General features: G+C 35.4%; 1 long non-coding RNA gene across 2 annotated transcripts; it reads right to left on the reverse strand.

Moving 5' to 3' along the window:
* Positions 1 to 738: 738 nt before the first annotated feature.
* On the reverse strand, positions 739 to 2,706 carry LOC113308599. 2 transcript variants are annotated; one of them, XR_003339932.1, is made up of 3 exons: positions 2,484 to 2,706; positions 1,222 to 1,441; positions 739 to 1,072 (listed from the first exon to the last, which is right to left on the reverse strand). It is a non-coding gene; the product is annotated as an uncharacterized LOC113308599 (long non-coding RNA). The 2 variants fall into 2 exon arrangements; XR_003339933.1 differs by lacking the exon at positions 1,222 to 1,441.
* Between the last annotated feature and the right edge of the window lie 3,096 nt (positions 2,707 to 5,802).

The raw sequence follows: 5,802 nt of genomic DNA on the forward strand, positions 1-5,802 counted from the left end.
TCGACATAAGAAAACTGTAACGGACCAGTGAATTTTTCCTTCTAACGGGTTGGATTTCAACCCGTCTAGCAAGGCCAAACCCCGGTCGCGCCACTCAAAAAGAAATAAATGTGTAAAATGCAAATGAGGAAGACAAATAATTTACACTTATTCTAGAATTTTGATGATATAGTTCGATTAAGTTCCAAAATTTCAAATCTGAACAAAGAAGTTCAACTAAGGATACCAAACTGAAAACTTCATCACCTTGAATAATGAATAATAGTACAAAGGGTCAAGTCTAAAAACACAATACTTATAAATATGAGAGTGAGAGTGCATGAAAACATTTACAATTGTGCGAAAACTAGAGAAAATAAATTAGAATACTTTCCAAGAAGTCACCACTAGCACGTACAGTTGAGGGAGTAGAGGTTTTGGCTTAATGCAAAAAGGAGTATGGGAGGCCATTCAAAACAGAAAGCAAGGAAAATGATAAGACAACATCCATGTCATGTCATAACTGAAATGTGCACTTCTTTATTTTAAAAATCCTACATAACCAAATTAATTAAATCACATGGTTTTAAACATATGTATATGCAGTACTCCCATAACAGTTCCAACAAAGTCTGATACACATGGAAACATTTAGAGTTCATTGTAGGAGACATTTTAAGTACACTAAAACTATATTCTTAAGTGCCCAGTTCAGAACAAGAGTGAGTATAATGCATTATGTGATTGGCAAGGCAGAAATCGAGAGAAACTAGTTGATACAAATATATTAGACGACAAGAATTTCCCAGCAGAAAGTTATATATACATTAAAACTGCCTGTATCTAGATTTGACGATAAAAATGTTCCAAATGAAGTCTAATAAAACACCCAAAACCAGAGCTTACATACCAAACTGTAGCTTATGTATTTACATAGCAAAATTAAGTAAAACATAAGTCAAATACCGATACTAAACTACCCAGATACCCCGTGATATACATAATCATAAGCTTAACAAAATACTAACTTTCATAGCGCTAAAAGGCTTCCGTAAGCTCTGCCCGGCTTACTGCTGCAACTTCTCTTCGTACTCTGAGGGGGGGAAACAAAACAAAGGGAGTGAGTGAATGCCCAGTATAGGGTATAACAACAAAACGAAGTGCGAGAACTAAACATAGATAATAAACAAAAGCACCAGCTAAACAGAAATATATAAATGTACTTCTTATGCAAATGTATACCATAAAAAATATTCAGAGCTGCAATTAAAATTCACTCTACTATTCACATGGCCGTAGCCACCATCAGGGTAGTTCTGGTTACCAGCCATCGTTGCTGCAACGATCTTCCGGGTTGCCACCGAGGTGGTGGGATGCCACTTAGGCCCGATGTTCCTAAAGTAGAGCTTTCTAATTCTTACTGGCAACAATCTCAAGTGAACTCTCCGATAAAAGAATATTTCTAAACCACAAGGAAATTCACAAAAATGAGAGGCAGCGATGCCGCAACTTACACAAAAGCTTGCTCCATAAGCAAAAATGCCAAATTGCAAGTACAGTCGATATACCAAGATTAAATGTATTCATTATTAAAGGAGGTAGTTAAAATAATTAGCTAAAAGAAGTAAGTAAAGCTGCAGACAACCATGGGAAAAGGCATTTGTTTCAAGTCTACATAAAATGAGAAATTCAGCCAAAACAATTGAGTCCCAACTTCCAAAATGAAATCAGAGACAGCAAAGCAAACGAGAAAACCAAATTAGTGCAAGTTGATCTCTACAACATGAGTAGTTTTTGAATTTCACTCATAAACCACTGTCCAAAGTAAATTAAATTGAGGCCACAAGCCAGTGAAGATTTAAAGAAACCACTTGTGAAAATGAGACAACTTTTGGTTTATAAAAACAAAGTTTATTAATCTTATAAAAATCAAATACAAAGTTTTGATTTCATTTTACAAAAGAGTGTACGTACAGACCAAAGAGTATATCATTGGATTTAAAGGAAAATATGGACCTAAAGTTAAGATGGGAAATCAAACTAATAAGCAAAACGCCTGGCTAGTGCAAAACACCAAGTTAAAAACCAAAACTTTATTTTGTTTTCTTAAGCAAAACATCCATATGATTCAAACAACCAGTAGGCTAGTGCAAAGATAGGGTCTCATTGCATGTACCAAAAACAGAACTCATTGAGTCATTTTCGCGGACAGTTAATAGGCAATTTTAGAGAACCAAACTAGACACCGGATTAAAAACCAAAAACCAAAAATTGAATGACTACAAACCCTGTTTAATCTTTAAAAATAAATTATAGACATTGGAAAGCGTTTACAAATCATGTTGTAGAGATTCATCATATCAAATGCATAATTTCAAATGTAAGTTATGTTGTGCTAACACATCAAAAGCATGAAAGATTTGAATAAGTTCATCAACTAAATTTATTAAATAAAAACAGAAATTAAAAACACATCAAATACCCATTTTCTGATTTTCATTTACCGTCTTAAACATGGAGCAACAATCACGTCCAGTACAATAAACCGAAGAAAACAGCAAATGAAAAATTTAGGGAAAACCCCTTGGTGAAGCCAATTTCTTCTCCAAAAAATTAGACAGTGAACTGCTTAAACCAAAGAACTCTCTTCTCAAGTTGGTCTTGGAAATCAGTAGAAGAAATTTGGGTGCAAAGAAAAATTGGAAGAACAGGGAAAAGAAAATGGGATTTCTCTTTCTAAGAAAAGTTGGTTTTGTAAATTCCGAAGACCTCCCTAGATAGCTCATGTCAAGCACGTGGCACACATGCGAAAAAAAATAATCCTTGCCATATCCAAGATATCTACTAATCATGCTCACTAATTGCTGCTAAGGGATAACTACCTAGCTAAACAAATTTCATATGGGATGGGATAGGGCTCAAAGCCCAACGAAAAATATACGTGTCGTTACAAAAATTTATGGAGCAACAATTAAATAACCAAACAAGATAATTAATTTAGTTGAATATGCTCGACATAGAGTACCTCACGGAAAAACAACATAGCTAATCATAAAAATAATCAACTTGGTCGTTCAATGCTCAACATAAGACACTTTACGGAGCCTCACAGTAATACATAAAATATGGATCAGGGAAGATCAATACTGCGGAATACACAAGGATTCATTCTATTTTCCATCACTATTCGCATAACGACATTCAACAGACATAATCCTTGCAAACAAAAGATTTTAACCTATCTTCCATCAATAATTGACATAATAGGCTTAACTTTTGTATTTGTCAAAAGTCTATTCATTCTTTTTATCAATACATGCATATCGACATACGAAAGACTTTACTTTTGACAAGGTATGGGACAATCATAGTTCAGTACGTAAACACACAAATCCCATAACAAATTTGCAATATATAAACCATAAAGATCAATACTGCAAAAATCATCTTCCAAATAAAATTAGAATTTAAACCAATAAATCTAAAAACATGAAGATGAAAACATTGGACATAGCTATGTGTAATCACAATAATGGCTATTCCAAACACTAGTTATTCTTCTAACAAAAAAAATAGAAGATTTACTAGGCAATAAGACCTTTGAAGAATTTATTTATCGTCCCCGAACTCCTTGTCGTCAACAACCATTGGGACATAAGGTTCATTAAGGTAGGAGTTTATATCAATAAACCTTCTCGGCGGATGTTGTCGAACCAGGGCCTTCTGAATCGCATGAGTCTTATAAACAAAAGCCTTTATTTATTGAATCTCCTTTCGCATCTCCTTCAACTCTTCAAGAACGCCAGAAAACTTATGAGAGTTTGAAGGAACGGCTCTTGGCTTCCTCACATTCCTTCTTTTTCTTTTCAAGGTAGGAGGTAACGGAGATTTATTTTTTTCCTTCATGATTGATGGCTTAACAATCATATTAACATCTTTTCCATCAGAAGACATCATGCTTGGAGTACCCATACGAATGAGTTTGTGAGAGGAGATCACAAATTGAACTCAACAAGTAGTCTTCAGATAAAAATAGGTTTTGAGGAAGGAAAAAGAATGTAGGGTTTCGAAACCTTTAAACAGGTTCGTACACGTCCAACTCACGACCCTATAAAGAGTAGAATTGTCGATAATAATCCTCCTTTGTTGATAGACATGGAAGAACAAAAACTAAGAAAAGAAGAAAGAAAACTTTTCCTAAAGCCTGAGAGGTACAAAATCATTGTCTCTTTTGATCAGGCACATGAGACAGGATTTCCAAAACAACACAATCAAGTTGCGTTGTGGTGAACAACAATTTGTCCACCATTTTCCTCTTGAGAGGAATCCACATACCTCTGTCTATCAAAACTATTCGATCATACTCTCTTCTCTAATGGTCTTAGTTTATCCTTGGAAACTAACTTCTTAGATGAAGATAAGATCCTACATACCTCAGCGGTCTTCTGAGCAAGTTTAAGCTTATTTGCTAGTTGATTTGCTCTTCGTTGAAGTTTGTTGACGTGCCTCAATTGGTGTTTGTACTTGTAACACCTTGAAAGTTCATGACCCTTTAGAGAACAATACGAGCACGTCAAATTAGGATAAAATTCAGGCTTTTGAGATGTGCACGCAGCTAGATACATGGTGGAACCTGAAACATTACAAACAAAGTTTCCAAGAAATGGGTCAATTTTTTATTCCAGATTAGTTGGGTTTTCTTCCGAAAGAATATTGAGATTGATGTATGTATTGCTACAGTTATCAAAATCAATATTTTCACCAAGAAGTGCAACACTTGATTTCTCGTCTTCATTGGAATCATAGTTGTCAGACATTTCATCAAGAGTTGCAGCAAGACCTTTGTTCCCGGTGTATTTTTTACGATTGGGCATTCGTTTGCAAAATGACCAAATCCCTTACACTTAAAGCACTGAGGCATATCCTCATCATCAGTTTCATCTGTTTCCCTGTTTTTAGGAGGAATACGATTATGAGGTTTAACTGATGCTTTAAGCTTATATCTGGAGAACCGTTTACTTCTCTTCAACAGAAGATCCATAAACTGTCTTGTGATCATCGAGACAGACTTGTCAAGATCTTCATCCGATGAATCTGTCTCAGAGTGATCATCTTCAGATATATACACTTTTTTACTCTTATCAAGTAATTTAATGTCCTTTTGTGCTTTGAACGCAACATCCTTAGTTTTGGATGAATGTTCGTGATCAAAGATTTTAAGCTTCCCAACCAGCGTATTTCTGGAGAGATTATCAAGGTTATTTCCCTCAACGATGACATGCTTCTTAGAGTCGTATCTAGATGGCAGTGATCTGAGAATTTTCATCACAATGTCCTTTTCAGGAAAAGTCTTACCCAATGCAAAAGATGCATTAACAATTTCATACACTTTGTGATTAAATTCATCAAATGTTTCTTCATCTTCCATACGAAGGTTTTCCCAATCGGAATTAAGGTTTTGAAGCCTAGCTTCCTTTTCACTGGAGATACCTTCGAATACGGTTTCTAAGATATCCCGCGCATCTTTAGACCTCGTACAATTTGACACATGGTGCTGAAGATTTGGGGTAATGGCATGTATAATGGCATTCAACCCGTCGGAATTTTGCTTTGCAACATTTATCTCGGCAGGAGTGTATTCACCAATAGGCTTGGGAACGTTTACATCTCCAACTGCCACGACGGGAGCATTATAGCCATTAACAACATATACCCATGATTGAAAATCACGTGCTTGAAGAAAAGCTCGCATAGCAATTTTCTACCATAAGTAATTAGAGCCATCGAAGACTGGTGGTACGTTAATTGAGATAGCATCTCTGT

Source organism: Papaver somniferum, chromosome 9 (genome assembly GCF_003573695.1).
Source record: "Papaver somniferum cultivar HN1 chromosome 9, ASM357369v1, whole genome shotgun sequence".
NCBI lineage: Eukaryota > Viridiplantae > Streptophyta > Magnoliopsida > Ranunculales > Papaveraceae > Papaver > Papaver somniferum.